Source organism: Vicugna pacos, chromosome 6 (genome assembly GCF_048564905.1).
Source record: "Vicugna pacos chromosome 6, VicPac4, whole genome shotgun sequence".
NCBI classification, from domain to species: domain Eukaryota; kingdom Metazoa; phylum Chordata; class Mammalia; order Artiodactyla; family Camelidae; genus Vicugna; species Vicugna pacos.
Genome location: NC_132992.1, coordinates 38,467,535 through 38,477,729, shown reverse-complemented (window position 1 = coordinate 38,477,729; position 10,195 = coordinate 38,467,535).

The window sequence follows — 10,195 nt, the reverse complement described above, 5'->3', positions numbered from 1 at the left end:
GGCTTCCCTGCAATTGTCACAACCAAAAATACCTCCAGAACATTGCCAAATGTCTCCTGGAGGACAGAGAAGAACTTACTCCTGGTTGAGGGAGAGGGAGAATATTAGGAAACAGGAATATTCACATACGATTTTCCTCTTTGACAAAGCCAGCCTGCTGTCAAAGAGAAGAGGAAAGAGGAGGAATGAAGTCAAAGGAAGCAATTATAGTGACCAGTTTGTCCCAAGTTCCTAGGAGCTCTCTAGAGGTCTGCAGTTGCAGAGTTTAGAGATGTGAGGATGTTTCATAGCTCTGTCCCTCTCACTAACTTTCCTACTGGTTGATGGGGGCCTCCTGGGTTCCTGTCCCCTGGTTCCAGAGAGCATCCCCTGTTAGGGGAAGGCCTGCCCAATAAGACCTGTGCCTTTCACCTCAACTGTCAAAGCAAATTGCAAGAGTGAAATCACTAGCCTCAGTCTTAAACCCTTCTTGGAAGCAGGTAAGGAAATCAGGGCCAAATCTTAAAATTTCAGTCTGAGTTTATTTGGATTTGCTTACTCTTGTTACTGCTACTATGGTCCGGCTACTAATTTATACCCTGACAGGTTTTCTGGTGGGTGGAGACCAAGGATGTTGTTCAACATCTTACAAGTGAAGAGGACATCCGCACCACAGAATGATACAGACCCAAATGTCAGTGCTGCTGAGGGCAAGAAACCCTGTTTATTCTAATTTAAAGAAAGGCGGAAAGATTTTAAGGGTTAAAATGGCAGAAAAAGGAGCTAAGTGGCTTTTTTCGTATATTAAATATTCATTGAGAGTTTACCATGGGATAGGCACTGTTCGAGAGATTTGGGATTTATCAGGGAACAAAGCAGGTGAAACTCCCCTACCTCCTGGAAATTAGCTACCAATTTTTTAGGGCAGTAACAGCCCCACTGAACAAATATATGCCTACAGGCTAAACCACCTCAACCCCGATTGATTCCCTTTTTCTCTTTCACTTCCACTCTGCTGTCGACTTTCTTTCTCCTCCAGATTTCCTGCCTGTCATTTTCCATACCGTGGAACAGAAGTGCAATAGGTGAGTTGAATGTGGCTTTTTGTATATAACTCCCAATCTTTTTTCTGTTTTTTCTCAAAATGAAAAAGAGTCATCCTGTCTTGATCAAAAGAGATGTTTGCTCCTGGGTTGAAAGCCTGGTCACTATGCTGTAGGCTCTGGGGTGCCTGAATCTCTGAGACCCTCATGGTCACAGTTTGGAGGATCATGAGTACTGCTGACCTTCCCCCTTCCCACCTGTGTCATACAGCCTGCATGGGTGAGCTCGCCCTTGGGCTGTTTCCTATGCAAACTCCTCTGCTCCAGCTACTGTATGGCCATGTAGAAAAGTTCTATCAGAGCAAAATATGGCCCTTGTTAATGAGCCAGACTCTGAAGAGAGGATTCCAGATCTTAATCTCCAAGGAATAGCATATATATTCTTATGCAGAATGGTCTGTTATTTTGGATCAAAAGCTTGTCCACTTGTCTGTAGGCTGGGGATTAAATGTGAGAACTGTATTAAAAAAGAAAAAGACAATTACTAAACAGGCCTTAGACTAGACTTCCTGTTTGTGAGAATTGTGTGTCAAGCAATAATGGGCTGCATGTCAAAAGAAACTTAAAGGAAGGAGCAGTATTTGTACTCTGGGTTTAGGAGTGGGAAGAAATGAGAGCTGAAACAGGTATTTAATTTTATGTTGAGTCTCAGTTTCTAGGCATTTTACTTTGGCATTTATTTTTATGATATTTACCTACCATAGTCTATAATGTATTATGAATAGAAATTATCCTTTAAAACTCATATAGAACACTGAATTAAAAGGTACTAATGAAGTTTTTCACTCCACTTTGCCCTGACATACTAAACACAGTTCTCCTTTTAAAAGGGCTGTTAGCTGACCTGGAAAGATTTGTAAATAATACTGAATACATGGATCTGTCAGAATCACTTCCTCTAGGACATCTTCATCTTTTTCATGTTGTCTAAGTTAGTTTAAAAACATTATTTGTTCTTATAGTCTTAGCATCTAGTAATTAACCACATGTAGCCATTCAAAAACCATTGAACTTGGTCCATGAATGTGCAGTGCTTGGAATTTTTTCCTTTACACTTTAATTAAGGGAAAACAAGTTTAGACAGTCTGCATAGGAGGAAAACAATTTTTTTTTTTTAGCTTTTTTCTTTCTGTGACTCATTTCCTTAGACTTTACTTAGCTCTTTGCGGTAAAGTGGAATGGTCCAGGCAGAGCTTACACAAGATGGTAGGCCATTTTAAGCAGAAGGTATACGGGGTTGTGTCCCCTGTGGGGAGGGGGCAAATCAGATTTTCAAGCTAAACAGAAATTTGCTGCAGTAATTACCCTTTATCATTAATGACAGGCAATTGCCATAGCAACCGGCTGCCACCTGTCTCTCACACACCAGCTCTGTATGTCCTGAACAGAATAAGAGCACATTGCAAAGGCAGTTGTAGAGCCACAAGTTGGAAGTCGGAATGAAACTCTAGGCTGATACTCAGAATTCAGCTGGTGGCATGCGTGGTTCATTGTGTTCATGAAAGCATTAAATAACAATAAAATTTAGGAGAATTTGATTTCTTTTTAACGATCAATGAACAGCGCTGACCTAGCACAGCATAATGGCTAGGCTCTGGAGTTGGAGGAAACTGGGGTTGAATCCAAGCTTCTCCACTTACTGGCAGAGTGACCCTGGGCAATGGCTTAACCTCCCTAAGCATCATAGGGTTAAATTCACAGGTTGTTGAAAGGATTAAACTGGATAATGTTTGTGAAGTACTTAGCCCAAGGTGAGCACTCCATCAGTGGTAGCTATAAATGTCAGCTGCCAGGCAGCAGGTGAACTGAGCAAATAGCAAGGGTACAAATACAATGCGCTTGTTGACTTTGTGAATTAGATCACTCGTGGACCACTGCTCAGGGAATCCAGGTCTCCAAATTACATGCTCTACAAGCTTTCTCTCCACTTTATTTTGTATGTGTGGAGGCATATGCACAGAGGCATACAGACACAGCCTTCGAATGATATAATTTTGATCTCTCCATTTTAGAAATGTATTCTCAATACTAAAGAGTTCAGCAGGTCATTTACTCTTTCTAATGACATGCCATATAGACAAATCTCTGCGACAGCTGAAATTAGTTTTTCTTTTGAATCTCCTTGATTATGTCTCTAACCTCTTTAGCACTCCTCTCACCCCCTGAGTCTTGGCACTGTGCTGAGGCCAATTAGAGATGTTAACCACTCTATGCCGACAGTGGAGGCATGTTTTCTTAATCATCGGGATGGTGAGGACATGCCAAATTTCCTTTATTTTGACCTATATACCAAAGAAAACCTATTCAATAACCAGAACCAGCCTTATATATATAAGGCTGCTGTATATCATATAGTGGTAAGATAAATTAGGATTTGTCCAATCCTAAACCATGTTGCACTGCACAATCTAAAAATCACAAACATTTCCTAATTAGCTAAAAATTGTCTGAATGCTGTTCTAGATATTAGTCACCTAAAGCAGACCCCAGGGTCATTCTTGGTATCTCTATCTCCATCACCCATCATATTTAAATTCCGTGGTTTGTCCCCTCTTAAAAAGCCTTTGACTCTGTTTTCTGTCTAAACGCACTGCTTTTTCTTGGTTCAGGCCTCATCTCCCTCCTGAATTGCTGTGACAGTCTACAAGCTGGTCTCCTTCTCCCTTATTCATTTTCCACGCTTCAGTCAGCATGATTTTATAAAATGCTAATGTAATCATGTTACTGTCCTTAAAAAAGAACTTTTAGTGGGTTTTCATAACCTCTGTGATAAAGATCCTTAGCCATCTGCTTCTGCTCACCTCTCTAGTCACATCTGCCATCGTTATGACTTTTCTCCAGGGACACCAACCTACACCAAGCCATTCCATGCTTCTTGCGTTGGCCTGGGCTTATTTCTATACGAAACACCCTTCATCCTTATTCATGTCTCAAAGTCCTGCACAGCTGTCATCTCTTCTTTAAGGATTTTTTTCCATTTCCTTTTCCCCTAGACATCATAGTTCCCTTCTTTGTTATAGTTCTCCACATTGATTATAATACTTTCATAAAAAATACCTTATTCTTCCCTATTGGATTATTTTTTTTTCTTCCAGGTAAGGTCTGGATCGCAATCATTTTTGATACCCTTAGGGTCTGATAATGTAGTAAATAAGTCCTAAGTAAAATGTCGTTGATGTGAATGCATCTCACATTTTTATGGGTAACATAGTTTTTTTTTTTTAAAAAGGCCTGCTAATGAAAGAACTTTATTGGAACCACATGTTTACATCATCCGTGGATCCTCAGATAAAATTCACAAAATGATAGGCTTATAGTATCCTACTCTGAAAATAAGTAGTATTATAGCTCTCTACTTCTCACAATTAAAATAATTTTTATATCCAATAACATGCAAAAAATCCCTCACAGTGTTAAAAAATTAGGATATAAAATTGTACATTTGAAATATCCAAATTTAGTAAAAAACAAGATCAACAAGAATATATAAACCCGGAAGAAAAACCATACATATCAGTGGTGTTTACTGGTGGGTGAAAGAATTATGAATAATTTTTGTTTTCTTGTGGTTTCTATTCCAAATTCTTTACAAAGGCCACGTGTTTCATGATCAGAAAAACATTTTTACAGTAATTGACATGGATGTCAAGTTATTTTTCTTCAGAAGGATTACCTAAACTTGCTCACTCTTGTTACTTAGGACAGAAGGTAGGTAAACGTCTTCAATTGTTTATTGTGTTCTTGATCCTTAACAATTCCCTTTTGCTGTAGGATTTGAACTTAACTCAGTACTGTAGGCTGCAAATCAGTATTTCCACTAGATGTCACCAAACTACTGACAAAAGTAGCTCAAATTCTCTGCACATACTCAAACAGCTTTTAAAAACATTTAAAACCCTATTATTCAGTATTCCTTGGTATCACACAAAGCATTCAAAATTTGAAGAATCGGTAAGAAAATGCATATTACATAAGGTTCTGGCCCCTTACATAATAAGTGAGGGCTTACATATGGATCCTTTAGCTTTATTTGATCTATATTTTATTAGCTTAATATAAATGTGAGAAGAAAATTGATATCAGGCACCCTGTTAAAAAATTTTTTTTTGTTATTTCCAGGTGATTTCATGCTCTTTTTACATAATATGTGCAACAAAAGAAGGTCAGAATTTTGAAACTCCTTTCTGAACAATGTTTTTTAACTGAACACAGCTTCTATCACAAAGTATCTAGCTCCTTGGTTAATGAATAGAAATACTGTTACCTTTTAGTGTTGAGATGATTTTCATGACATTTTAATTTACTGTAAAGCTGTTTATAGCTCACTTAATGTTTCAGAAGGCAAAACAAGTAACTTTTCCTTGAGGAATGAAATAAGCCATCTCTTTTCTAATTCAACAAAGGGCAGCTAAAAAGCCATGTTTCTTTAAATGTATCAGCCTGTTTACTTTGTAGGTTCAAAACTGGTCTTTTTCCTGATTGGCTCAGTTAACAGCTAAAGTGGGGGGGTTGGACGAAGCTCTTTTCCAATCATTTTGGCCTGGAAATGAGTATGATTGGCCAATCAAAAGACATTAAATTAGGCAGTGGGCTCTTGGGAAGAAATCCATGAACTGTCTCCTACATTATTGCTCTCTACTGTGGTGTTTGGCTTTTTAAGATGTGATACATTATTTTTCTCTTGCTTCACCATGGGGCGACAAGGCATAACACAACAGTTTGTAAACAAAAGTCTGACCAAATTTCTCAGGTTCCTTCTTTAATTTTTTTTTCAATTGTTATCCTTTTAAAATGGCACAGGCTAATCTCTTTTCACAGTTTTAAATATTTCTGACTGTTAGCTATTTTAAATTTCCTCTGTCCCTCTTAAGAACTATTATACCACATTCTCAGTGTAAAAATTCAAAAATAACAAAGTGAGCATTACTGATGATTACTATGAGTTTACTTATGGGAAAATAGCCACTCTTGATTTCAAAAGGACACAAAACCAAACTAAACCAGCCACCTCCTATCATCATCCACATATCTCAGATAATTTCTGAAACATTTTTAAAGAAAAAAAAAGCATACGTGACATTGATTATCACATTTCAAATATTATCAACCCAAAGTAAATAAATCTTCATTTCATCATGGATCTTAACTTCTATTAATGAGAATATTAGGGTTAGCATAGCAAATTTTATCTTACTTTGTTTTGTGCAAAATCTATGAATTGTGAACACTATGGATATAAATACTGTGGCAGGGAGAATCACCTCAGTATTATGGGATTCTAGTTTCTGCAAGTGTTCATCAGTTATGACCTGAAACTTCTGTGGTTCGCTCCCTTCACACTGTTTCGCTGATTACTGTTTGATCACACAAAGAAGTCAGATCTGTGTTAGATCCTCTTGCAATATTGTAGTACGTAATTGCAATTTAGTCCTGCTGCCCTAGGCATTTCCTTCAAAATTTTCCACTTGTACCTTCATATGAAATATTCATCTGAGTCCCTCTGGTATGGTGACAAGCCTCAGCTGTACCGTGGAGAAGCTGTTCTTGGACGTTCCTCTCCAAATATCCGGATTTGCTTCTCTACAGTACTTGAAAAATGAATAGCTTCCATCAGCTATATACAAGGTCTGATAAGCTCACTCCCTTGACACGTTTTAAAATATTATTATTCAGTGCCTTTCTTTTCTGTGGCCACCTGAACTCCTCTATTTTAGCTGCAAGGCATAGTGCATTTGTTCTAATAATGTTATCTTCATATTCACTGTCTCCTTGCTACAGCTGATTGCTGACATGTAGGTTGAGACAGGAATTTACTGGTGGGCTTGCATCCATGAAATTACTCTGGCTTCTCGGAGTCTAAGACTGCCACTTCACATCTTTTGAAATAGAAGTTCATTTTAGAGGGGGTTAATTCCTTTAAAAATATTTGTGGTAATTTCCTGTATATCTTTAACTTCCCATGTTTAATGAATGCTCCAGGGCAAACTCACTCCCAGGAAGTTAGTTTTAAGCAATGAAAGGTATTGGTAGCCACACAATTTGGTGAAAAAGAAGACCAGCACTAAATTTTTTATCATTGCTCGTTTTGGGAGTCAGCCATGAAAATGTGCTCAGCTCATTACCGAAGGATATTGAAACACATTTCTTGCCGACATGGCGTCATCTGTGGTGTGGATGGAACCTTCTTGCTGACAAATACTGCATAAATGGCTGTTAGAGCCAGTAGGCACTCCTGATGATTAACTATAAAAATGTTTTTGACTCTGGTTGCTGACAAGAATGACAATGCTTTGGCCAGACTGGCCTCCTTCTGGACACCAAAGGATGTTCCAGTCTTGGTTTTACCATCTGGTTTCAATATAAGCCAGGAACGATGACGAGAAGAGAGTCTTTTAAAGAGGCAGCAGTAGACTAATACTTCTGGCCACATAATCTTTCTTTGATAAATGAAAAATGCACTTAGGCTCGGAGAAAAAAGCAACAGCTTCTGAAATTCTATTTTCTAGGATAGATAAAGGTGTTTTGAACATCCTCATAAGGCAAAGGGATCTGACTGTGTGAATCACAAGCTTTATGTGGAAAAGACAGTTAAACGTGTGAGCCTGTTCTGTAGAGCTGAAGTTCAGTAGGCGTGAAGGAGGACCAAGCATACGTTTTATGGGAATCATTTCCTTCTAAGTAAACTGAAACTTATTTCTCTGATGTAAGAATACTTGGTTCTTTGAATGGTAATAAAAGCAGCAACAACAAAAATAATATTCCTATAATGATTTATAATTTCCAAAGTTACTCAACTAGATTTTTCCTGTGATCCCCACAAATATCCTGTACTACAAGTATTATTTTTATACCTTCAATTTACACACAAGGTAACAAACTCAGAGAGACTAAAAATTTATCCAAGGTCACACGGCAAGTGGCAGGGATTGGGGAAGTGGAGGAATTCCAACTCTGGTGACATGTCGTCAAAGCCAGTACACTTTCCACTACCCAATGCTGCATCACTTCCTCCACGGAACATTCTCATGGTCAACAAAAGCCAGATGAGTTCCATGAATGTAACCTGAAGAATAAAATATTACCTTATTCCTCTTGTAACTTGCCATGATTTTGCATAGAATGCTTCTTAAGACTCTAATGCCATGGACAATTTTGTTTTATCAATAAATGATGAGAACTTGAATTGTGTAGGTAGTGTATGGCATATAGACTATAATTGACTTGGGTAGGAAAGCATGGAGAAAGCCTGGTATGTCTGGGTTCAAAAGGGCTTATTTGTAGAGTACTGTTGCTTGAATAATGCATTGAACAAATCCCCACATGTCTCTTGTCTCAGAGTTTCCTCTTTCCCATCCTTGTCTCTTATACCTTACAATTCTATGTCCTAGTCTCTTTGCAAGCTAAATGGTACTTTCATAAAGAGGAAGGCAGTGGTGGTAAGGATAAATGATCAGCTTTTCTCTATTTTGTGTAATAACTGACACACAGTAAGTATTGTATAAAAGCTTCTATTTCAGAGTCAAAATAAAACCCTGACCACTGCTTGAGGCTGTCCCTGGAAATCCAGACCCATACATTCCTTTTTTCTCTGAATTGCTATAGTACTTACAGATGATCCAGCAGATACATTTAAAAAAATGAAACAATATAACAAATTACTTAATAAATAAAATTTAATAAAATTTTTAGTATTCTCTAGTTGTTAAAAGTGTGTTAGTTTTCTCTTTCCCATCAGGCTGTAAATTTATTGAGGTTATGAATCATGATTTATATATTTTTTTAAAAACACCATAATAAATATGCTGGCATGTAATCACATTTTTAACAAATTCTTTTCGGTTATTTAAAATGTAAGACGTAGAGATAGATGAACTAGCAGCCTATTTGGATACAGAAAGATAGAGATTAGGAGTAAGGATGGGGTGATGGCAGGTAGAGAGGAAAAGAGAAGGAAAACAATTGATTGCCCTGTACTATGTAACAAGCATTCTTCTAAGTCATTTAATGTAATCCTCCTAACAACCCTATCCTTATTTTATATAAGAAAAGCATTTGTTTTCTCACCTGAAGCTCAGGTAGCTAGGTAGCTGGGAACCATTCTGAAAAGAGCTGGATGTAGATGTGCCAAGAACTACACAAGCCAAAACTATGTGAATTGGCAATCAAGCTTAAGAGTGGATTTTGTTTTTGTTTTGTTTTGTTTTTTAACTGATAAGGGGTTAATATCCAACATATAGAAACAGCTCATAAAACTCAGTATCAAAAAATCCCCAAACTCAATTAAAAAAGGCCTGAATAGACATTTTTCCAAAGAAGATATATAGGTGGACAACAGGCACACGAAAAGATGCTCAACATTGCTAATCAGCAGAGAAACGTAAATCAAAATCACAATGAGGTATCACCCTACACCTGTCAAAATGTCTATCATACAACAAAAGTCAAAAGTCTACAAACAACCAATGCTGGAGAGGATGTGGAGAAAAGAGAACCCTAGTACGCTGTTAAAGGGAATGTAAATTGGTGTAGCTGCTATGGAAAACAGTATGGAGGTTCCTCAAAGAACTAAAAATAGAACTATCTGATGATCTAACAATCCTACTCCCATATATCTGCAGAAAATGAAAACACTAATTCAAAAAGATATATGCCCTCAATGTTCATAACAGTATTATTTACAATAACCAAGACATGGAAACAACTTAAGTGTCCATCAACAGATGAATGGATAAAGATTTTACACACACACACACACACACACACACACACACACAGGAATATTACTCAGTCATAAAAATGGAATTCTGCCATTTGCAATGGTGTGGCTAGAACTAGAAGGTATTGTGCTTAGTGAAATGTCAGACAGAGAAAGACAAATACTCTGTATTATCACTTACATGTGGAATCAAACAAAATAAAACAAACAAGTGAATTTAACAAAACAGAAATAGACTCACAGATATAAAGAACAAACTAATGGCTACCAGTGGGGACAGGGAAGGGTGGAGGGACAAGATAGGGGTAGGGAACTAAGAAATACAAACTATTATGTACAAAATAAATAAGCAACAAGGATATATTATATAGCACAGAGAAATACAGCCATTATTTTG